The sequence below is a fragment of the Phodopus roborovskii genome, unplaced genomic scaffold, assembly GCF_943737965.1.
Source record: "Phodopus roborovskii unplaced genomic scaffold, PHOROB, whole genome shotgun sequence".
NCBI lineage: Eukaryota > Metazoa > Chordata > Mammalia > Rodentia > Cricetidae > Phodopus > Phodopus roborovskii.
In genome coordinates this window covers 493,044-519,220 of record NW_026126531.1, presented here as the reverse complement: position 1 = coordinate 519,220, position 26,177 = coordinate 493,044, and the positions used below count along the sequence as shown (strand labels likewise).

Genomic DNA, 26,177 nt, shown 5'->3' with positions numbered 1-26,177 from the left:
TACATAATCTGGTTTAGCAGTGAAGGCTATTAGGCAGGAAAATGGCAATAGATATGTAATTACTAGCAATAAAATAATTTGGGTCTTGTTCTTAACTAGTTACTTTATTTATGCCTTTCACATTTGTTGATTGAATCTCTCGGGACTTCTTCAACAATCACTCACTATCCATTGAACTGGGAAAGATGTGTATCTACTATAGGTATTAGAGTAAATCATATTAAGAAAGTATAAGTTTCAAACATTTAAATTTATTTTTTTCATTCATAGATGTTTTTCCATTTTTTAATTATTTTTATATTACATACCCATCCCAGTTCCCTCTCCCTCCCACCCTCTTTCCCTCTCTCCTGCCGTCCCATGCCCCATGACCATTCTTCCCTCCCATCCCCTCCCCAATCTACATGTAGCGTGATGCCTTCCAGGAGGGGTCATCTAAATTTGTCAAATCATTTGGCATATAGACTAGGCCTTCTTTCCTATCTCTACGTTAAGGGAATATCCCTCCATGAAGATTGTGCTCCCAAAGTCCTTCTGTTTACAAGGGATATATCCTGGTTCCAATGTCCGAGTTCCCTTTGACTGCCCAGGCCTTCTAACTGAGACTCATGTTCAGGGGGTCTGAGTCAGTCCAATGCTGGATTTCTAAGTATCAGTGTTGGGCCCATTAGCTCCTCCTTCTTAGGGTCAACTTTCTCTATGTGTTTCTGTAGCCTGGTCCTGTCCTCCCTCTCTGCATCTGGATTCGTGTTTGACTCAGTGTTTAGTTGTGGGTGTTTGACTCTGTTTCCATCAGCTATTATATGAACAATCCATGATGTTGGATAAGTTAGACTTCGATCTCATTATCAGGGAAAGGCATTTATGGTAGCCTTTCCACTGGTGCTCAAATTGTTAGTTGGGGTCACTGTAGGACGTCTGGACATTTCTCCAGGTTCAGTTTTCTCTTTGAAACTATAATGGCTCCTGCTTCTCTCTCTCTCTCTCCCTGTCTCTCTTGTTTCTCTTATCTATTGACCTTTGACTCAGTCTTTCTAGTCCCTTTCCCATCTGTGAGGATCCTTATATGAATTTCTTAGAATCCTCCTTGTATACTAGTTCCTTTGGCAGTGTGAATTATAGGCTGATGATCATTTGCTCTATGTCTAAAATCCATGTACTAGCGAGTACATACCATGTTCCTCTTTTGATTAATAGGTTACCTCATTCAGGATGATTTTTTCAAGTTCCATCCACTTGTCTGTGACTCAAGTTCCATCCACTTGCCACTTGCCTGAATCAATCAATACTTCTAGTCCCTTTCCCATCTGTGAGGATCCTCATATGAATCTCTTAGAATCCTCCTTGTATACTAGTTTCTCTGGCAGTGTGAATTATAGGCTGGTGATCCTTTGGATTATGTCATACCTCTGCCAGTCTACTCCACAGAGCCCCACCCCCCAAACTACTGAAAGCAAAGGAAACATTATATTGTCCTATCAAGGTACCATGACATGAATTTGCAAAGCATCTAGTTCTCTCCTGGGCTCATTCAAATCCATTCTGAGATCTGTCCTCTTCCTATCTACACATAGCAGGTTGTATCTGATGTTTCTGATGCTTAGAAGGACTGAAGCCTAGTCTTCTCTAGGCACACCTACTTGCTCACTAGTTCTGCCTAGTTCTTCAACTTTTTGTTATGCACCAGCTATTCTGTATGAACCCTTATTACCCAATTGTCTGCATGTTTATTACCCATTCACATGGGAATCTCTTCTTCCTTTCTGTCATTTTCTCTACAGTACTAATCACCATCTAAAACATTACATGTTTGACTTATTAAATTATTACTTGAGTCTGTACCTACATATAAATTCCCTCCTTATATTCCCACAACGTTTGAAGCTGTCAAAAAGCTCTTTGGTAATTAGAATATTTTTGAATGGGATGTTCAATGTTTTATCCATCATCTGTTTGATACTTAGTTTTACATTGCAAATGTTTGACATATATAAATTTAAAGAAGGAAAGATTTACTTTGTTTCATTTTCAAAAGTTTCAGTTTGTAGTCACTTAATGCCCTTTCTATGAGTTTACAATGAGACAGTAAATCATGGCATAGAGGAAAGAGCAAGGTAGAACTTACTTCCTGGTGGCCAAGTAGAGAGAGCCAAGTAGGTCCTGGGGTAGCGTGAATATTTCCAAGCCATGTTCCCAGTAACTGAATTCCCCAGCAAAACCTCACCTTCTCTAATTTCCAGCATCTCCTCAAAAAGTATTATCAGCTGGGGTGGATTTCAAGACACAAGCCTGTGGAAGACTATGTACACATATGCAAATGTAGTGTCTGATTCTGTTGCTAAGCATTAATGCTTTTTAAAACCCTCCAGCAAAGGCCTTGGTGAGGTGCAGCCTGCTGTATCTACAGGGTTAAGGTCTTCTGCTTAGGAGAATCAGAACTCTACTTACTGCTCTGTTGTTGGAGGACTCATATTCCAGTGTATTTGCCGAGATTCACTTCTCTGAAGGAAATTCCAAACTCCTGATGTGGGGATGGGACATATTCTTTGCAGGGTAATATGGGAATTACCACGGCATAGGTTTGTCAGTGAAATGAGTAAAAGGGGGGGGGGGTGGCGAGTGTAAGACTGAAGATCATGTCTGAGGCAATATTCATGGAATACTCCAATGTCCTCTTTATTCACTTAATTCAGTAGAAGCGTAACCCAGGGATGGCATCTGGCAAGAGGAAACAGGAATCTCTTCAACTTCCTCATGGACAACTGATGACTGGCTTTCTACATAGACAGAGAAAAAGACATGGAAGCCCTAAGTTTTCTCTTCCAAAAGAGAAGATGTAGGCTAACGAGGCACACAAACATTCCTTCAAGACTCTTTACTTGACTTCTCTTCTTCCCACCACAACAGATGACAACTCTCATTGTCTCTTTAATATTCACTGATTTATTTCCTGAGCCTGGCACCCAGTAGGGATGCAGTAATGATTGCAGAATAAATGCACAATTAAACACTGAACATGAGCATAAAAGCAGAGATGAAATCAAACTTACTTAAAGACAAACTGTCCCCAGATGAGTTCAAAGTAGCTTTGAAAGGAGGAGAAAACAAAAGTTACAGTATAATTTGAGAAGAGCAGCAGACAGGAGCCAAGGAACATACCTGTTCAGAGTTTGGTTTTGAGCAAAAATCTGTACCCATGAAAGCTTATTCAAGAAGTACAAAGATGGATTCTGACAAGCTAAGAAATAAAAGAAGGAGAGACACACACGTTTTCTGTTTTCTTAGTTCTGTCAAATGATCTCTTCCTTATTGTCATTACTGACTCACATAAATATGATTTCATCTTGATAAAGGAGCATCCCAGAGATTACTATTTGATCCTCATGCTTTCTAAGTATTTTGTTCAATTAGTAGAGAACTATCAAGCCCCCACAATGACCAAGGAATGAATAGGGTAGAGAAGGAATTTACTCTCTGTTATGAGAGGAAAGAGAAACCAATAGGTATATCCCAAGATTAATGAGTATACTGTGGTCTAAGCTCCTGGAATGCGATTTCTCCCTCCAAACAACAAAGAGTAGAGGTAGAGAGATTTTCAACAGGAAAGACCAAGTATTACTCAAATAAGAATAGAACTAAAAATTAAATTAAAAGTAGGAGCCTTACTACCAAATTTCTCTCCCAATGTATTTGGACAGAATGTGGAAGAAATTGAAAAAGCAGAGATCAAGAAGACCTCTAGGAAAGTGATATTAAAATAGTCTACAGTCTGTGTTAATGTGATATTTCTCTCATGTATACACCCTCATGACTTGACCTTAGATAGTTTCATATACTGTGAAGTAATGACCGCTGGCTCAAATAACATTTAAGAAGAGGGTCTTGTGAAATGGCTCAGTGGGTAAGAGTATTTGGTCCAAAACAAAGATGATTAATAATCCTCAGCACCCACTTAAAAAGCCAGGCATAAATGCATATACTTCAGCATTGAGAAGCAGAGAGACAGATGCGGTGAGCTCTGGCCACATATCCTAAAAAAGGCAGTTTTCATATTCAAAAAAAGATCCATTTTCAAGACAATAAAGTAGAATATTGTAGAAATCAATTGATGTCCTGTTGTGAACTCCATGTGTGTATGAACAGGTGTGTCTATCTGTACACTTGTGTTCATGTACCTCACACATTTACAAATATAATAAAAACCTAACCAGACTAGAAGAGAAAGCTACAAATCCAGCTTTACATACATGCTTAAAATATTAATGCATAGTACTACTGACAGCAAAACCAAGAAAATGGTTCAAACTTTCCAAAACCCATAGTCTTTTTACTACCTCCCAGATGTTCTCAGCAATAAAGTCATCATTTGTTACAAAAAAGAAGACAAGGAGGGAGAGGAGGAAGAGGAGGAGTTGAAGGACGAAGAGGAAGCAGCAGCAGCTTCGTATGTGCATATCTCTACATATCTATATCAACATTTGGGAACTGGAATGGAAGGGATCAAGTAGGGATGGAAAAAAAGTGACAATGGAGAGATACAAAAGGATACAATAAAATCAAAGACCATATGAAGGGCAGTATAGAAGCACAAAACAGAAGAAACATCCTAAAATACATGAAGCCAAAGAATGGCTATATATTCTCAACAAATGAAGCCTCCATTACCATGAATGTGTTACATCTAACTGTGCTGTTGGCCCCACGGGAAGCCACACACAACCCAGACTGTTGTCAAGACTATAGGTTGTTCTTCCCATCATGACAGCTGGACCCTACTGAACATTTACACATAGAGCTACTGCCACCATAGAGCCTTCACCCCAATGAGCTAATGACTTTGGTGCATGAAAGTACTGAAAATATTCTGCAAACTACCCAATGAGAAATATAGACATCAACCCAGCTACAAACCATTTGATCAATAATGGTGTCCTGCCTTCAAACAATGTAAGTACAATGGTGGTACAAAATTTGTGGGGGTAACTAATCTAAACTATATCTGATTTGACTTAAGGTCCTTCTCACAAGGTGGAACCCATATGCGGTACTGCCTGAGTAACCAGGAATCTGAGACTAGACAGCCCAGAGACTGAGGGTAAAAGCAAACACTACTGTTCTCCTGAAAGAACATGACAAAATGACTCCTGGGGACAATTCGTTCTACTCATTGATCAGTGCCTTTCTCAGCTATTATCAGAGAAATTTTTTCCTGAAGCATATGGGAACAAACCCAAATGTGCAGAGAGTGTGAGATCTTGTAACACTTAGCGCTGGATATGATATCAAATCCCAGGGCTCAGAGAACCCTGCAGAAAAAGAGGGGCACATAATGTCAAAGCCAGAGCAGAGGGAGGGAGAACACCAATGATACAAGGCCTCTAAATCAAGACAATGGACTCATATGTGAACCACAGAGACTATGGCAGCATGCACATAGCCCGCGCAATGTCTGATTGATAGAGTCGAGCTGAAAAGTGAAATAGACACCTTCCCTATCCCATCCCATCACTAATCCAGCCACTACCAACAATTGATGAACACTTGTAACTGAAGGTTTGGTGTTCTCCAAGGGAATCCCACTAGAGAAACCACACTTAATGCCAAGCACTAGTTGACCAAGAGGAAACAAATTCAGTGGATGATACTTTTCTCATAACAGCCCTGTATCCAGGGCTGTTATTTGTTTGTTTTCTATTTTTATACTTTTTCTATTTGTTATGGTTTCCCTTTTGTATGAAATCCCTGAGTGTGTGACCAATTGAGTCTATGCACCTTTGTCACCTGAGCATTTTCTTGTGCTCTCTACCTTACGTTTGATTTTATTGTCCTATTCAAATATGACAGTTTCTGTTCTATCTTGTTGTGCTATTTTTAATTTAATTATTATCCCTCAGAAGACTGTTTTCTCTCTAAGAGAGATGATAAGGTGGTAGATCTCGATGAAAGTGTAGATGGCAAGGAATTGGTAAGAGCACAAGGAGGGGAAACCACAACCAGAATATAGTATATGTGAAAAAATAAAAAAATCATAATAATTTATCAATACAAGGAAAAATTAAAATTTAAAAATATACATAGAAAAAGCATATCAACATTTGATCATCTGCACTCGTACAGCCATTTTGCAGATCAGTATGGCGGTTCCTCAAAAAATGGGAATTAGTTAACCACATGACCCAGAAAACCCTCTCTTAGGCATATAGCCAAATGATCCACATCCATGCAACAAAGACATGTGCTCAACTAAATCATAGCAGCATTATTTGTAATAGCAAGAACCTGGAAGCAACCTAGATGCCCCTCAACTGAAGAATGGATAAAGAAGTTGTGGCACATCTACACAATGGAATACTACTCTGCAAAAAAAAAAAAAAAAAAAAAAAAAAAATGGAATCTTGAAACTTGCAGGCTAGTGGATGGTACTGAAAGAAACCATCCTGAATGTGTTAACCCAGTCACAAAAATAAGAACATGGTATGTACTTGCTCATATATGGATTTTAGACCTAGAACAAAGGATCAGCAGCCTATAATTCACACCAACAGAGTAACTAGGATACAAGGAGTATTCTAAGAGATTCATATAAAGTCCTTCACATAAGGGGGAAGGGACGAGTCCCCCAGAGCACATGGGAAGTGGGGGGGCATTGAATGGAGAGAGATGTAGGAGAAAGAGAAGGGGAGGAGAGGAAACGTGCGACTAGGAAGATTGAGTAAAGGTAGGAATTGAAAACAGAAGAAAGAGAGAGAGAGAGACAGAGAGAGACCCACACAGAGAGAGATAGAGAAAAAACATAAAAGAGGGAGCCATTATTGGTTGAAGAGAAAACTGAAACTAAACAAAGGTCTAGGGATCTATAAGACTGACCCCCAACTAACAATTTGAACAACCGTGGAAAGGCAACCATAAATGCTCTTCCCAGATAGTGAGATCAACAACTAACTTATCCACCATCATGGACCCATCATCTAGTACCTGTCAGAAACAGAAGCAAACACCCATAACTAAACACTGAGTTGTACTAGAATCCAGATGCAGAGGGAGAGGACAAGAACAGGTTGCAGAAACTGCTGACCTGAACAAGGAGGATCTAATGGGCTCCCAGACTGATAGCTGGGAATCTAGCATGGGACTGACTCAGGCCCCCCTGAATATGGGTCTCAGCTAGAAGGATTGAGCAGTCTAAGCGAACTCAGTCAGTGGAACCAGGGTGTATTCCTAGTGCACAAATAGACCTTGTGGACACATCCCCCATGGATGGATACTGACTGAACCTAGAGACAGGAGAGAACTCCTAGTCCCTACTTCAAACGACTTGACAGATCTACAAGACCGCACCTGGATGGCATTGCACTACCTGTGGAATTGGGGTGGGGGAATGGGATGGGAGGTTGGTCAAGGTGCACATGAGGGGGCAGAGAGTGTAAGAGGGAGGAAAGGTAGGAGGAAGGGAGGGAGGGAAGGAGAGGGAACTGTGATCTACATTTAAAAATTATACATAATTATTTGCTAACTATGAAGTCTCCTAAACTTGGTTTTTCTATGAACATGCATTCGGTCTCTTCAGTTTCTAAAGTAAAGCAATATTTAGTTTTGCTTAACTACTTTGAAATTAGAGCTGACTTTCATTTTTGTGATTTCTTATTGACACTATCATTAAGCTCATATGACACTATCATTAAGCTCATATCCAGACTATCGCTCAATGGCATGTGCTTGCCTGCCACATAGAAGGCTCTAAAGTCAATCCCAACATCAACATTAAAAGCAAACTAACACTGGCTGAGAAAATGGCTCAATGAGTTAAACTGCTTGACTTGCAAACCTAGTCATCTGAGTTCAACCCCTGCTATTGAAAGTGGAAGGAGAGAATTGACCTCAGAATTTTTCTGATGCTCGCATGCATACTATGGTATATACATGTATACAAACACACACACACACACACACACACACACACACACACACACATACACACACACACACACACACACACACACACAGAGATCATGGTCAGGAGCTCTGCTATGTCGGTTGCAAATGTGATGTCAGTGTCTAGGACAATTACTCTCTCTAGGTTGGCAGGAAGAGTCTGGTCAGAACCCACTTCATCAGTCCATAAAGCCCAGAGTAGAGTTTGTTGGGTATTCAGGACACTTCAGACTAGACAGGACAAAATATAAAGAAAAAAGTAGAGTGTTGTGCCCACCCTCGACCATCAAGGAATACGCAACTCAGGGGAGATCTTCTTCTAGCAGTTTAATCAGGATCCTTGAACAAGCTTCTTCTTCTAACACCAGGGAAATGCCATGTGCATCCTGCAGATAGGCTGCTCTTATATGGAAGCAAGCAAGCTGAACAGGCTTAGCCAAATAAGGACTTGGTTACCACAGAGAGAGCTCACCATCGGGAAGGTGGAAGGCGGAAGCCAGTGCCATCTTTAAGGCCTGGCACTTCGCAGCTCTCTACAGTAGAGAAGGAGGGAGGGAGGAGAAGGAAATACAGGGGGAAGAATATGGGTAAAGAGAGGGGGAGGGATAGGGGAAAGAGAGGAGAGACATGGTAAAATAAGAAAAAGGGGAAAACAGCCATGTGGATTCATTGCTTAAACATTAAAAACCATGCTGAGAAAGAAACATTATCCAATTTTACAAACTTTTTAAATAAATAAATGAATTTTCTTTAAATATTTATTCATATAACTTTGCCACATTAAGTTTTTTTCTGGGAATAAAAATGTATTTGAATCAATGCAGGCATAAAATCCTAGTTGTGATGTAATTATTAAATGTAAATTCTATGATGGCTTTTGAAAAGACTTTATTATTATTAGGGAAATTATATAGGTCCAGGGAAGAAAATAAGTATATGAAAACAAAACAACCCCCCAAAAAACAAAACAACAACAAGCTAGCACCTCATTTTTTAATAAGTAGAATCATTTCTTTTATTCACTACATTTAGGTGCCATTAAACATCACTACATGTTTTGGTGACTATATAACCTGGAGAAACTGCAGAACCCAGAAAAAATGGACAACAGTGTGGAAAGCAAGGGAGGGAAATGGCAAGGCATAGCCACATAGAATTAAACCCTGGTCAGAGTAAAGCATAATACCTCACAGATCATAGGGGCAAAATTGAAAGTTGTGTCAGGTGAATGGAGGGCATTAAAGGAGAACAGTAACCATCCAACCATCAACCCCACTTTACAGCAGGTATTATGTAAATCTGTGGTTGGGATTGCTAGAGGAGGAGCTGGCAAGATAGCTCAGAATAAAGTATTTCCTGTACCATCAGGAGGACCAGAGTTTGGACAATAATAAACAACACAAAAGGAAGGAAATAGACCCTATGCAAACACTCATCCCACAACATCCAACAGAAGCAGAGTACCTGGCAGAGACACTTGCCACAGTGGATAAATGACAAAGGGTCTACATAATAATGAACACATTACCCTCATTGTAATGGACAGAACAGTATTCCTATAGTGACTGTTAGTAATTCTAAGCACATGTGGCAGGAGCTTTAATTAGCAATAATCCAATTGAATCCAAGATTTCTATATATGGCACATATATAAGGGAGCAGAAATAATCGCAACTTACAAGTTCCTTCTCAAGTGGTTGATGGAGGTCACTATGAGTTAGAAACTCACCTTGCTGAAGCTATGACACTCTGGGTATTCATGGGAACTAAATGGCATTTCCTCAAAGCTCTCTAGCTGACTTGAGCATACTGAATATTCGGTAGCCTTGTAAAAATAACCTAGAAAACCTGAGTTAGTGTAGTGATATGAGTTTGAGGACACTCCTGATTTATCTTCAAAAGTCAAAAATCCCAAGCCAGGAAATGAAGGACAGTGGTGTGTCAGTCATAATGTCAAGTTTTTGGACTTTGACAGGTAATACACAGGCAGTTGAGGAGGCTGGTTTGGGCAGGAAAGGCTGTCCACTTCTCATTTGGAAATGCTGATTTTCAGTAGTCTCTAGGCTACTGCAGTAATGATAGCAGGGACAAATGTATTATCCTTCACTGAGCGTCAGAGATTGGGGGAGAGTTTGCTACCATATTAAACTCCTTAGAAGCATTCCATCAGTTGTAGTTAGCCATAGTACCCAAAGCCTGAACTAATACCTTCCATGTTCCTTTTCCCTGCAGAACTTCTACATTTCTGGGTTCCTGTAAGGTCAGAGGAGAACTCTCTATCCATATAAACAGCTTAATGAACCAGCAAGCCAAGAATGTGTGCACTATTGTGCATGTGAGTGTTTGACTGTGGAGAGTACAGTACAATGTCAGGTATCATCTTTAAGAATGTCTTCCATGCCTTTTGAGTCAATGTCTCTTTGGCTTGAAGCTCATCAATTGGGCTAGGCTAACTGACCAGTGAACCCCAAACCTCTGCCTTTATTACAAGAATACACAAGTATGCCTACACAACCATCTCTAGCATGGTTCCAGAGATCAAATCACATCCTCCTGCTTAAAAGCCAAATAATTCATAGGTAGAACAGTTCTCCCCAGTAAGGAAGACACTGATTTCTAAATATATTAATTAATTTAGTGTGTGTATATTTGTATACATTATAGTGTACATGTGGTAGTGGGAGGGTAACTTATGCAAATTTCTCATCTCATATTACAATGTAAATCTCAGGGATCAAACTAAGGTTTTTAGGACTAAGCAGCAAAGACTTTAAATGCTACAGCTATTTGATCGTCCCAGGAAACCATTTTTCTTCCTTCACCTCTGCCTTCTTCCTTTTCTGCTTTGTAAGTTAATTACATTTAGGCATCACTAGCTTTTAAATGTTTAAATAACCCTGGGCCTTAATTTTCTCACCTGTAAAATAAAATTACTCCATTATAACAACAAAGTAACTGTATTTATAGTCTGTAAGCTTTCTCTCACTACTAAGGAAATATTTACTCGTGAAAAATAGTTTCCTTACCAATTTGAACCTATTTCTCTAAATGAAAAATCACACTGACACTGCAAGTGTGGATAAAAATATGTGGTCAGTTTTACAATGGATTATTACTCGACTATTAAAAAGAAAAAAAAAATGACACCAGGAAATTTTCTTGCAATGGGATGAAACTAAAAAAAAAAAAAAAAAAAAAAAAAAAAAAAAAATCCTAAATAAGGCAGCCCAGACCCAGAAGACTAACATGTTATGTACCCACTCATATTGGATATTATTTTTTAAATAAAGGATAACCATGTACAATCCACAGACCAAGTGCAGTTAGATAAAGGGCAGGGATGGCACAAGGATATCCCTGGGAAGGTGAACTAGAATAGATTTTGTGGGTGGATTGGGAGCAGGTTGAGAGAGAGACTGATGGAAACAGTACAAGGGGCAGAACTGGAATAGGTGAGTGTTTGGGGATTAGGAGACAATGTTGAAACTTTCATGAGCATGAGCCTTGTGCACACTCCTTGTAATGGATTATATGGAGCCTGTACTGGCTATGTTCTGTAGTCAGACTAGGCTCCCAGTAGCAGGTCTGAGACACCAACCTAGTCAAAACAAACCAAAACACTAACAACAACAAGAACAACAAAAAAGAAAAACCCTGAATACCCATAACCTGTCTTGCCTGTAACATGCACTGGGGTAGTGGTGGGTGGTCCAGAGCTTGTAGGAGTATGGATGACTGTTCTCACTTCAGACCCGAGCCACTAGAGGGAGCGCTTCCCCAATCCTGCCTGAATGGCCAGATCCAGATGCTGGAAGGTGAAGAAGGAAATATGGACTAAAGGAGGTGGTTGGTGGGAGGGTGGGAGGGAGGGAGGGCAGGAGGAATAAGAGTGAAATTACTCCTAGTGATATTCTGCTATACACATAGATTGAGGCCTAGCCTAATCACCATCAGACAGGCTTCCTCCACCTGATGGGAGCAGAAATGACACCTACAGTAAATATGAGGCAGAGCTCAGGACCCCCGTCCCCTCAAGGAGAAGAGTGGAGAAAGGATTGTAGGAGCCAGAGGGATGAAGGACACCAAGAAAACACAGCATACAGAATGAACTATTAGGAACCACGGGGACTCAGAACAGAGACTAAAGTAACCACAGAGCCTACAAGGGTCTGTGCTAGGCCCTAGCAATATATGCTGTATTTGTTTACCCTGGGGATTTTGTTGAACTGCTAAAATTTGGAGTAAGGTGTCTATTACTCTCTTTTACCTGCTCGTGAAACCGACTTGTTGCTACAGGGTTACCTTGTTATTTCTTGATGTGAGTGTTTATGGTTAGTATAATTGCATCTTGTTATGATGTGTTCAGTTGATATTACTGGGAGATCTGCTCTTTACTGAGGGAAACAGAGGCAGTAGATCTATGGGAGAGATAAGCAAAAGGGGACTGGGGGAAGGGGAGAGGTAGAGTCTGTGGTTGGGATATAATGTATGACAGAAGAATAAAGAAAAAGAAAAATGTTTTGACACATAGAAAAGTCATTTAAGTTCTGGGTGGTTGTTCTGGCAGTGTTCTGGTTCTGTGTAAATCCACCTGAGCAGGAACTGTATCATGCAGTCATAGGGTGGGGGCACCTGAAGAGGCTTGTGAGAACCAGCTAGGGAGTCCTCTGAGATGAATTCCAAAACCTGTGTTCCTCACAACCACTCTGGAAAATTTACCTTCTTTGACTCAATCTCCTGACTCACAAAACAGGGGGAACTAAGTGATAGACATGACACACAATTGAGAGAAGCATTCAATGAGGAAGGAGAACAAAAGTGGCCAGCAGAATGTGTGCCACAAGATATGGGACAAAGATGAGCTTTTAAATATCAATCAATACATTCTGAAGAGCAGCTGGCCTTCAGTCTAGCCATGGTTAACTAGGTGGTCTCTTTGGCAGAGTGGCTAGAATTTTGGGTATATCAGTTAGATGACGACACACTTATAGTACACCCTCTCCAGTGTGTGAACATCCTGGTGCTTCATGGTAGCATGAGTAGGTATGCTCCTTCTACCTACAGTGAGAGCAACAGAAGTGGCAAGACCCATATTTATTTCTCCTTGCTATTAAAAAGGAACATTAGGAGGTTTGGGAAATGGCTTAGTCTAAGAGCTATACATATAATACATATGAGAACCCGAGTTTAATTTTTAAGAATTTGATAAAAATCTGATGAGACACTATACATCATGAGGCACAGACTGAACATTTCCTGAGGCTCAATATCTCCTTGTTCTAACTGAAATCAGTCACATCCAAGATCAATGTGAAATGTTCTTAAAAATAACATATAAAGTGGCTGAGGAAGATCTTCAAAGTGAATTTTAGCCCTCCACTGACACATGTACATACTCCTGTACACACACGTAAATATACCGCTTATGAGTTCCTGGGGCTAAGGAGAAGCCAGAGGCCAATATCAGTGATCTGAGGTATCGACACCATCAGTACATAGTGTCACTGTATGAGACACACCCTCCACATACAGGAATAGCTATTTATCATTTCACCTGGTGTTTGTATAACAGAATTAGGGAATACATCTGCCAGATGGACTCTTTGTAAAATTATGTACTAGTGGAATCTCTAGTCACCAGAGTCTGGGATTGGGCTTAAAAATCTGCATGCTAATAGAAAGACTCTGTTCCTCAAACCTGGGTGACTCCAGAGGCTGTACAAGTATCAAAATGGCAGCTGCCCTTTCCAGAGTCCACGAGAGATGTGGAAGTCATTATGTTTACATGTAGCAGAGCAGGCCTCAGAAGAGCACGGTGCCATTTCTTCACTCTTTCTCTACAGCCACACGGGTGTTGTGTGGAAAGGGTATGGACAGTACATACTAGACGGTTTAATGGTAGCCATTTGGTAATAACCTCCCACATCTGTAATTACAGAATACAATGAACTCTGCTGGTATAAATGATAAGTGGGTGCACAGCATCCATCTGATAGAATGACAATTAAAAGGAGGGGGGAGAATATGGACACAATCAGATGGAAATGTCCAGAGGAGATTAACTTTCAATTTGGTCTGCAAAACAAGTAGGAAGCGGAATTTCTCAAATACCTAAAGGGAAAAAGATAGAAGAGGTGTCCATATATATAAACAGACTGCCAAGCATGTGCACACACTATGCACACCTGACTGTATGTGTTTTTGTGAAATAAATATAGCCTGAAATCTTTCTAATATTTATGATTACTCTATGCACTCATGTGTACCACCATGTGCATATGAATGCTAAAGGTGAACTTGTGAAGTCAGTTTTCATTCCCTGTTTAGATGTGCCTATTCTTGTGAAGTCAGCTATAGGTTCAAAGGTAGGTTCAAAGGTTGGAATTGAAGGAGGTTCATATCGAAAGAGCAGAAGGTTGCAAAGTATGTATAGCCTACTAAAGAGAATGGGGAAATCCCTTAGAGTGGAAAAATAAAAGAGTTTTTAATACGAGATTGATCCAATCTCAGATGTGTTTTAGGAATGCATGATATATGGAGGTTGGAGTAGGAGAAGGCAACTTCAAAGCAGTAGAAGTATCATAAGGGTTTATTATCCGGGGGTAATATACCAAAAATTCAAGTTCTGGTGCTCATTCTAGATTCATTAGGTCTGGAGGAGGGTTCAAGAGTCTGGAGTTTTCTGTCAGCATTTGCAGGTCATATTAAACTCCGCAGATTATAACTGAAGTAACATTAAAAACAAACGACATCCCAACATCAACACTTCTCCATGTCTCCTTGGCTAGTTTTCTCATGTAGCTCCCAATTAGCTCATTTCCAAGAAACATTCATAGACATCTCTGAGCAACAGTGACCACTGACAGCTGACAGTTTCCTGAGAGTACAAGGATAGAAGATCTTTCTCGATATAAGTAAAGACCTGACTATTTTGAGAGAGCCAAACATGGGAGTTGCTTCCACATCTCTTGTGATATTGGAAACTTAGAAATTCTGTTCCCATATACATAGCCAAAGTTGTAGTGATGTACTTAACCAACATTAGCTGCAGTGCTGAATTCTAGGACTCCCATCTCCCAACATCAGCATCTCTGAAAGAAAGTTTGCAGAAACTGAAAGCTGGTCTGTATAGGTAGTAACGCATCAAGGGAAACTTGTTTAGTGTGTGATCATAACCTAACTAACATACTTGCCTTATTCCACTGAAAAAGCCACAGAAACCTACTTACAAATCACCTCTGTGAATACAAGTTACTGTGGAAGGACAGAAGCTCAGTGAGGCAGAGGAACATGATCCCAGCCAGATCTACCTACAGGAGAAGAACCCCATCCCATCTTTGCAGTACCTTCCTTTCATCATATCACATCTCAGAAGCAGATTCTGTTTAGATGCATGGAACTTAAGGAGACTGTCCACTGGAGCATTCCCTGACTACTTGCACACTCTTCAGAATGTCACACTCTGAAATGAAACTCGTCTCAGCATCAAGCATTCTTCTTTGTGAACAGGGCTGTTGTAGCAATTTAGTTTCCTGAAATATTACTGCCTTAACAACTATTAGATTTTTCAGTGCACTGAGGGAAAAATTACATTAGATCCCACATCGTGTGAAATTAATAATGTTTGAAATTTCAGTAATTGGTATAGTTTCAATATATACTTATATATGTATACTTAAAACTGAGCTGTAAACAGAGAGAACAGTCTGGGAAGAGTTTAAAAGTTAAACAATACAGCAACACAAACAATGCTGTCTAAAAGGACATGTACTCAGCTCAGTTAGTAGAGTACTTACCTAACATGCAGGAATCTCTAGGAATAATGCACACCCACCACCACGCCTACGAGATATAAATAGTGGCTCATTCCTGCAATACCAGAATTGGCGAAGTAGAGGCAGGAAGGCCCAAAGTTCCAGGAAGTCTTGAGTTATACAATAAGTTTGTGGCCAGTCTAGGCTACAAGAGCCCGTGTCACACAAATACCCAAAGAAAGAAATCCACTGCTTACTGTGTACCTTACCTAACAATGAGTAATGGACTGTTGAACTAGATTCAGCATGCTTTCAACCAACACTCAGTTGGGTCTTTGGGATTCTGCTCTAAGGGAGGAATGACAGTTTCTTGACACCTAAGAGTATTTCAGGAGATGATGGCTCACCTGGAGTGGTATGGTACTTCTAAGATATAGTTCTAGTTCTAATTCAGGCACATAGTCTTTGGTCAGTCTACATCAGAGTTTTCTTTAATCACAAGAGTGGAGAGGCCTGACATGGCATGTGATCTATGGACAAGAGTGTAGCCAACAGAGAAAGTGCTCTAGTTAAATTGCCTTCAGCAATGTGAACTTTATCTTGTACCCATGTTTAATTTTCTAAATTACAGTGCCAACAGAACAAACAGATTGTGTATCCGTATGCCTGTGATTATGTCTACTTCTGATATATAACTCACTTTTAAAATTATACTTACCTCTTACTATGAATAAAGATAATTACCTTTACCTGAAGGGAGAGAAGTGGGGGTAGGGGTGGGTATTTTCTCAGTTTCTTGGAGAGCATCAGAAGGGCAGAGACTGCATCTTCTGAAGCAGGACCGTTTCAGGGGTTCTTTACTATTAGCTGTATAAGTTGTTCACTAAAAAACTGTTTATCATTTATCTTTGGTCTAATGAACTCATTAATAACCCACATTCACATGGAGGTAGAAAAAATAAGTTATTCCAATGGTTTGAAATTAAAATCCTATTGAAGAATGTAGTTATTGAATTAGTAGGAAAACTAACTCCTTATGACTGGACAGATCATTTCAAAAAAAAAGCTGAGAACTGATCTCTGTTAGATTACAGCACACTGACTTAGCCCTGACAGGGAGGTGGGGGAAGTAAACACAGCAAAGTCACAGCACAGAACTACACAGATGTGTTTGTCATTATGGATTTAATCACAAGAAAGCAACTTCTCTGTCCTGGGGTCATCTGCTGAATATTATTCTCATCCAACTTCTCCTTTTTAGTTGTCCCTCAACTCACTTGGAAGGACCACAAATTAAAGGGCAGCCATGTATGTGAACACCAGACACATGAGTGGTTAAGGGAAAAAACCCTAGTTGCCACTTGGTTAATTTCTGGTTGTTTTAAATTTGTTTTCTTTCACAACACATGGAAAGCAAATCTCTCTCATGTGGCAGTCTGAATTTCTTCATCTCACTGACAAAATGACCCTCCTCAGTGGTCACTCACGAAAAGAGTATAACTTCATTCTATTCATGCAAGACATGCAACTAACATTAACCAAAAAACTTCAAATATTTTGATCCCGACATTGAGGCTTTTTTTCCAAACTAGTTAGAATATGGTTATATTGACATCCACCCTCCATTACAGGCCCTTACTATTTATATTATGGTTGGTAAGAAATCCAGATATTGAGTATAGCTAAGTGTCTGTGTAGGGAATTTACCATCCCAGAGAGTGCAAAAAGGAAAAGAATATCATCCCTAGATAGTAAAGTAATAAAACATAGCTGTGAGTGTAGCTCATGTTAAAACACACATGGTTCTTGATCATTTCTGTAGCGCACACACACACACACACACACACACACACACACACACACACACACACGGCCAAACAGACAAGTAAAATAGGAAAAATAATTCTATTGTTCCTTCATTTCACTTAAATTTGTTCATTTGACTGATAAAATAAAAATAATAAATCAAATTCTTATGATCTGATTCATTAGGCCTTGAGATAGCCTTGTGGGTAAAGATGCTTGCTGTCAAAGCTAAAGGCCTAAGTTAAGTCTTCTAGACTTACACAATTCAAAATTAGTAGGGAACAATTCAAATCCTAATTTGGCCTCTGACCATATGTTTACAATGGCAAGGGTTCACCTGCCCACACAGACACTGACAAATAAATAATTAAAATTGTAGAAAGAGTTCACTTAATTCTTCAAGACAATATCTAAACATTTGCTGTGCTCGCAAGTTTTGTATATCAGTGAAAGAATTCCAAAGGTGGAGTGTTCCTGGGACTCAGGAGACCATCTAAAAAGAATAGGATCTTCTTGTGTTTATGTGAACATTGACGTCACATTTGAGAAGTGTTTGTTAAATAAGAGACACTATTGTGAAGCAATTTGCAAATATTATGCCCCCTCTACACAATAATCCTGAAGTACACACCAAGGAAATAACAGAATTATGAAGAGTTTTGAAGAATTATTGGAGCTGGATTTGAAAAGTCATATGTGCTTCAATGTGTAGCTCTTGATGTTTGTGGAAACTGATTCAAATAAGATGTTCAAGTGAACACTGAGAAGTGAAAACAATAAAGAAGTTAGTAGTGCAATTCTTGGGATGGAGTAACAGATTGGAGATGTAATTCAAAGCAGAAAATATGGAGGTCAACAGAGCTTGTATTTTAACGTAAATGAATACTCCCTGGGGTAATACCAAAAAGTACTAATAAAGAATAACTTTTTGTGGTATATATCATCATGGCTCCACCTCCAAACTAAAGGATTATAACAGCTATTGAAAATCTATTAAGAACCAATCAGGAGTGTCGCAGGCTTTTAATCCCAGCCTTTGAGGCTGGGGTATGCGGATCTCTATGAGTCCAAGACCTGCCTGGTGTATAAGAGCCGGTTCCCAGGCAGCCTCTGAAAAACCTGTTCCAAGAAACAAAAAAAAAAAAAAAAAAAAAAAAAAAAAAAATTCTACTAAGAAAACTATGAAAATGAGTCATCAAGAATGAAACCAGATCCAAATTATAAAGGATCTCAGTCTGTTCTTCACTACCTTGCCAATATGCCATGTTGACATTTTCTGCTTAGTGTATTTGAACAGTGTCACTACTGGCCTACAGCACACATGCACTGGAGTTTCAGGCTTCTTCTCCATGTAAGAAAGCTTACTTGGGGCCAAAACCCAACTCCAGTCAGCTCTGTCCTAAAACCACATGGCCCAAAGTGATAAACTAAATTTGGGCAAGTACAGTGGTACCTAGTTTTGCAACTTGGTGTGGTTCAGTGAGCACAGCAAACACAGGTAGCTCCCAGAACTTCCTTGAGGGCAATTAATACTTATCAGTTGATCTTCTGTTCAATCACCCTGAAGGTAACAACTGGGGAAATGAACTGACACATCAGCTCTAACTTCCAATTTAGGGAAAAACAAACCAAATTTCTGATGCTTAAAAACTTTAGATGGTCTGTTTTATTTGTTTGTTTGTTTTTGTTTTCTTTTCCAACATACTTTGCCAAGTTCCTACATAGTTTTCTTGGAGGAAATTCAAAGCAGTCATTACTTGGAAGCACATGGAGCAATGAAATGAGATCTGACACTGAAAAATAAAAAGACATTTCAGAGCAGTGACTCTCAGGTCCTACATTTGAGATACACAAAAGCATCAGCTTATTTCATGAGGCCTACAAATAGGATGCTAAATAGGGCAATGCTGAGCAGAATGTCTCCATCTCCAGGAATTAGTACACACACACACACACACACACACACACACACACACACACACACACACACACACACACACACACACACCCACCCCCCCCCCCCCCCCCCCCCCCCCCCCCCCCCCCCCCCCCCCCCCCCCCCCCCCCCCCCCCCCCCCCCCCCACCCACCTACCTGCTATTAATTCCGAGTCAAGAAAGGATATTTCTTAGGAGTCAAGTGGTATAACTGGGCTGATCACAGTGAGTTCGAAGTGTGAATGCGTCATCGTCTCTTACGTCAGAGGCCGTTTTCTGACACTGATTATGACAGAGGACGACATCTCTGCGTAGGAGCGTTTCCCCCTAGCTACTACAGTGTGGCTTTTGGACTGGAGAGGATAGGACAGAGCGTGATAGTAGCTGTAACTTGGGGGCTGAGCTTTCACTCTGGGGCTGTGCCAGCCCTCGGAGTGTAGGGCTGTAGCCCCAAAGTTGGTGCTTCAGCTTTTAGTGTTCCATAGGGGAGTATTTTTTTTGTTTGTTTTTTTTTTTTTTTTGACTTGATAGGACAGAGTGCGATAGTAGCTGGGGATAGGGGGCTGAGCTTTCACTCCGGGGCTGTGCCCCAGGCCTCGGAGTGTAGGCCTGCAGCCCCAAACTGGGTGCTTTAGGTTTTCTTGCTCCAGCTCTCCAGGACTCTGGTGCTGGAGGTCAGAGTGCCAGCGTTGACGCGTCAACTGAGATAAGGAGGTAGAGAGGGCAGTGGTGCCAGCCGGCCCCAGAAGCCTTCCCTTTCCCAGTGTCCCACTGACTGTGCTCTGCTCTGCTGCTGTCCATCTGTCCAGCCGCAAGGCCCCCCATGGTGGGCACAGGGATGGCGGTGCCTCGTACTGCCACCGTGGTGTGCCCATGGAGGATTTTTGAGCTGCTGCCAGTTCTAATTATCTTCATGTTCTGTGAATTTAAAGTAAGTAGTGCCATGCTCATGGTTCATTTGCCCATGAATAAAAATGCTCTATGGAGGTTCTAAATGAAATAAGGATTTTGGTCATTTTCATCATGTTGGCTGTTTGGGGAGAAAATACACAAAATTAATCCACAGTTGAAGTCTATTGCCTATAGAAGTACACATGCAAAATAAGGGAAGGGAGTGATTGTTTTTCCTTGGGTTGCTGGCAAAGTCTTTAGACTGAGCAAATAAGTTTCAGTAGATGAGGTGTGAAAACAGCATACACAGGAGCTCACAGCATAAGTGAGCCAAGGGCCTGATGTGACATGATGCTCACTGTAGACCAGTGGGTCTCAAGGATTGCTGTGGGGTGTGAGATCCAGCACAGGCTCATCAGTGATGAGACCCATAGAAAAATGTATAGATATTCCTGATAGTATGAGAATCAAATGTCAGGGGAAAAAACACAGGAAGGAGAATTGATAGGGATAAGGATAGAGAAGTTGGTCCTAAATGGGGCAAGAAGAAATAAGAGCTAAAATGAGTGTGACTTTCTTGATTAGCTGCAGAGAGGGGTGGGATGTGTGAAGAATCTGGAATAGTCCCAAGTTCCTGGCTCTGTCAGCTAAGTTACTGAGATGGGCCTTATGGGAAGAGAAGCATATTGTAGATGAGAGATGATTTCAGATCACACACATCTCCCTCAGAATCCACAATCAGGGCCTAGGGAGATGACTCAGTGCGGAAAGGAAAGTGCTTGCCATGATCTGGAGTAGGAGCCCTTAAGGCAATGTAAATGCTGGGTGGAGGTATGAATAGAGGAATCCCAGGTTCACTGGTCATCAGTTTATCAGAGAATGTGTGAGCTCTAGATTCAGTGAGAGACTCTGCCTTAGAAAAATTGAGGTAGAGAAGGAAGACATTACAACAGCAGCCTCTGGCTTTTCACATAAAATACACAGGCACCTAGCAGTTACCAACACTTATTTTTGATAAGGTTGGGGGTGAGGAACACGGAGGGATTTTGCAGACTTGGCTGGATTTTCTGTGGTTCAGTGGGCTGTGTGGATGTGTGTTGCATTTTGTAAGGGAACAATTCTCTCCCCTTCAGGATGGTGTTAGCTATGAGTCTTCTATTGGTGCTGTTTGTCAGATTGAGAAAAGTAGTCCTAGTTTGCAGTCTCCTGATGATTAGACGGTCGATTTTCTTACATGTTTTATTACTATCTGTTGAGATCTTCTTTTTCTTCATTTCTTTTACTGTGGATTATGACATTGATTTTTTTAACTGAGCATTACATTCCTTTCTGTGTATATATGGTGTGTGTGTGTGTGTGTGTGTGTGTGTGTGTGTGTGTGTGTGTGAAATCCAAAGCCCCAAGAGTCGGTTTTTTTCCTTCTACCACATTGGTGATGGGGGTCAAACACAGGTCCTGAGGATTGGTGGCAAAGTTTTTACCTGCTGAGCTATCTTCCTGGCCCAATAATATTTAAAATTTTTATTTAGATTTATTTATTATATATAGTGTGTTCTGTCTCCTTATATCCCTGCAGGCCAGAAGAGGGCACCTCATTGCAGATGGTTGTGCGCTACCATGTGGATGCTAGGACCTGAACTCAGAACCTCTTGACAACTAGCTAATGTTTTTAACCATTGTGAGATCTCTCCAGCCCCTGCCCCCACATATTTTTTTTTACAAAGTCTTTTATGACTATAAATTTTCCTGTTACACACTGAATTAGTTGTTTTGTGTAAGTTTTATGTTGCATTTTATTATTTGTTTTAAAAAAAACCTTTTATGTTCATGGATGTTTTGCTCGTGCATGTATGTCCATGCGTCACATGTTTGCTGTGCTTAAAGATGCCTTAACGGGTGACATATTTCCCTGGAAATGGAGTCATAGATAGTGGTGAGCCACCAAGTGGATCCTGGGAAACAAACATGGGTCATTTATCTACAAGAATGACAAATGCTCTTAACTGCTTAGCTCTCTCTCCAGCCCTTCCTGTTTTTTTGATAACTAATTTTAACCCGTTGTAATCAGAGAAGATGCTTCTTGACATGGGAATTTTTTAATTGAATTTTTACTATTTTAAACTATGTGTATGTGTGTGTATATGTCCTTGTAGCTTCAGCTGCCCAAGGAAGCGGCAAGAGGGCATCAGATCTCACAGAGCTGGAGTCATGGGCAGGCACTTAGGGACTTCTTGACATGGATTGCTGCAAGAGCAGCAAATGTTTTCAGCTGCTGAGCCATTTCTCTGGGCTTGGCCATGTGGTTTGATTATTTAAAGAAACAAAACAAAAAACAAAGAAAACATTGATGTGTGTTTTAGCTTAATGCCTGGATTTTTTCTGAAGAATCTTCCATGTACATTTGAGAGTGAATGTATTTTCTGCTATTATTGCATAGTATTTTGCTAGTATGATAGTCTAATTTATTTGTTGTGTTTTTACCATGTTCTCTTTTCATGCTGACTCACTGAAAATGAGATCTAAAAATAACTAACTACTGTTGATGAACGGTTTGTTTTATCCTTACTTCAACAGATTTACTCCATTTTATTGTTCTCTTGCATAAAATCCTACATCTTAAAGACTGAGCTACCCTTTTCCATCACATCTTTGTTTCTAGTAACAGTTTTAGTCTTAGTCTTTTTTATCTGCTATCAGAGGAGTCTACTTGTTTATGATCAGTTAGTATTGGGACCTGGTGATAAAGACTAGAATAACCCACTGAGGGAAGATGGATTCAGGAAGAGGTAAAATATGCAATTAACTGCAGGCCTTACTCTGTGAGGTGTGGAAGAATATTTTAGAGGGTATGTGGAGGGCTTGGATATACATTCATAGTCTCTGGAGTGAGATAATGGAAATATTTGCCGTGCCTGAATATCTATTCTTGTGATCCTAGAAGCAAATCGTTATCATTGCCTTGCAACATGATATCACACTTGTTTGTATGTGGCTCAGGTGAGAAAGAGAGAGAGGACCAGGATAAAATATTTTCAACCCTTTTCTGAGCCCTTGTAAGGTCAGTCCTGTACCTTAAGGATCTAAAACACAAGGTTAAAGGAACTCTCCATGAAACCCAGAGCAGAGGCTGTGCACCTACACTTTGGATCCTTTCTGGAGTCACAGATGTAAAAAGGAAAATAAAGATACAGGGAATAAAAAAAGAGGATACTATTGCATGTATTTTTTTTTTGGTAGAAGTTAATAAGCTGTAGATAGCAGCTTGTAAAAGGTCCTTGTCATGTACTAGCATAAAACAGGTTTTATAGATAGTAATTATCTAAGGATTTGTTGTTCATTTTGTCAGACCCCAAGGAGAAGACAGCTGTGGAGTTTCTAGATGGTGTATGTTGATGCCTGGAAAGAGTCAAGCCCATCATTTCTAGGGTTGTTTTTGAAAGAGCCATTTTCTTTTTGGGCTCAAACTGCATTAATTTAACTCAAGAGACAGGAAGGAAGGGTTTAAATCCCAACTCTGAAGCTCTGTCATTAGTTTCTTATCACTCTCCCTTCCTCAGAGGACAAGCTGCAGTTCAGTGTTTTTCCTCTGCAGGAAATGTTTTTTCAAACCCAGTGCATATGGATAAATCATGAACTTGAACTCAGGGAAAAGAACCCAACCCAGATCATTGATACTTTTTTTTTTTTTTTTTTTTTTTTTTTTTTTACTGGATTTTAAAAATCTTTGGTAGGGACGGTGTCCCTCACCCATCTCCTAAATAAATACATTGAGATTTATTCTTACTTACGAATGGCTGGCCTTAGCTCAGCTGTTTCTAGCCAGCTTTTCTAAATTAAATTATCCCATTTCTCTTTATGTGTTGCCTCTGAGCTCTTTTCCCTTTATTTATTCTATATGCCTTTCTTTCCTTCTTACTCTATGACTGGTGCCCTTGGTGTCCTCCTCTTGTCCCTGGATATTCTCTAGGTCTCTCCTCCTATTTATTCTCTCTGCATGCCAGCCAGCCCTGACTATTTTTTCCTGCCTAGCTATTGGTCTGTTCAGCTATTCATTAGGCCAATCAGGTGTTTTAGACTGGCAAAGTAATGCAGCTTTACAGAGTTAAACAAATGCAACATAAAAGAATGAAACACATATAAAATATTCCACAATGTTCTTTTCTTGATACTATATCCTTATCCTTTAACTCTCCTGGAGTTATGCTCTGTGGAATCTCCCCATAACTTCTGTTTGAAAACTACTGTTTCACCACACTTAGCCCCTCAATAAGAACAATTGTAATTTACTAGAAAACATGTTTGGAGGCATTCTGCTTTGTATTTTATGGTAGCCCATTCAATATGAATAGAGTTGGCCACAGCCACCTGTGCCTGTCTTTGTACCAGTACTGTTGAAGAAGCATGCTTATAAGTTTATTTTCTTTGTCTTGAAGGTTGTGGCAGCAGTGCCTGAAGATATGACAACAAGCTTTGATCCTAGTGAGCCATCATTAGAATCGCTGATATGTGTGGTTGCCATTGGACTGGTTACCATTTTCTTATTTCTTTGGAGAGGATACCGATCAGTAAGTAACCACTTATAGTAAGTGAATGGTCATTCTAAGTTTTTTGTTTTTGTTTTTTAAGTTTATTTCCTTTTATGTGTATGCTGTTTTGCTTGTATGCATGTGTGTGTGGTATGTGTTCCTGGTCTACAGAAGTGATTAGTGGGCCATTGTTGGATGCCCTGGAGCTGGAATTACTGATGACTGTGAGCTATAATGTCGATGATGGCATTTGAATCTTGGTCCTCTACAAGACTAACAAATGTTCTGAGCCATTTCTCTCTAACCTTCATTTTGTGTTTAGATTGAACATCTAATTGGAGAAACTTGTTATTTCAGGGAAATGAGTTAGGTCTTAGTGTTCTGCATTATGCTAACAGGTGGTTTTTAAAAACTGAACAGAGATTAACAGAAATATTTTTATGTAAGTGTATTTTAAAGGATTTTATTGTAGGGATACTACACACTAGTACTAAAGCCCCAACTTTCTTTCTTTCCCTTTTCTTCTTTAAATTTGGGGTGTCTGTGTTTGTTTTTAACAATATTAAAAAGTTTGCAGGTGTATCTACTTCCCAACTAAGGGTAAAAATCGCTACTTTCATGGCTCTCCTGGATCCTATATTGCTTTTTCCTATGGATCCTATATTGCTTTTTCCTATGCTAACTGTTTTTAAGGAGGGAGTCATAACATAGCCTTTTCTTTCTGAGACTTCTTTTTAGATGTTGGCCTTTGTGCTTCTGACTGACTTCATTTCTAATATCTTCATGGTTTTTTCTTCCTTACCTTCTGCTTACATATATCCTACTGTTTTTTTTTTTTTGGTGGCATTTTTTTCTTCCAGTTTTCTGTCTCTGTTTTCTAGGTGGCATGAGTGTTCTTGTTTGCATCCCTTGATCACTTTACCCTATCCCCACTGTTCTCAAGGGTGGATTTATCCCTTCCTTATCGAAAGCTGAAGTATGAAGAAGAAAAAGACTAATGAGTTTTTTTAGTCAGTCAAGGTCTAGAGTCCAATGATATTTCATATATTTTTATTTTGATTATTAACCGTAGGAGATTTAATAATGGTGGCTCCTTAAAATACTTTGTTTTAGAGCCAATATATGCATGGGAAACATGGAGTTAAGTGGAATTATACAGTTTTCTTTAGAATAAGACTGTTTCAGAGCCTTTAATATGGTAACACACATGATACCACACAATGGGAGATCTTACTATATAGCATTGTTTTCATTTGAAATAGAAGGCATTTGGGTAATTTATTTACCATAAGGCCATAAGAAAGTTGGCATCTTAAAGCTGGAAGTAGAAGT

General features: G+C 39.9%; 1 non-coding gene across 1 annotated transcript; it reads left to right on the top strand.

Moving 5' to 3' along the window:
- Positions 1 to 23,364: 23,364 nt before the first annotated feature.
- Positions 23,365 to 23,486, top strand: LOC127232538 (small nucleolar RNA SNORA26). The gene has a single exon (XR_007835400.1). It is a non-coding gene; the product is annotated as a small nucleolar RNA SNORA26 (small nucleolar RNA).
- Positions 23,487 to 26,177: the final 2,691 nt, after the last annotated feature.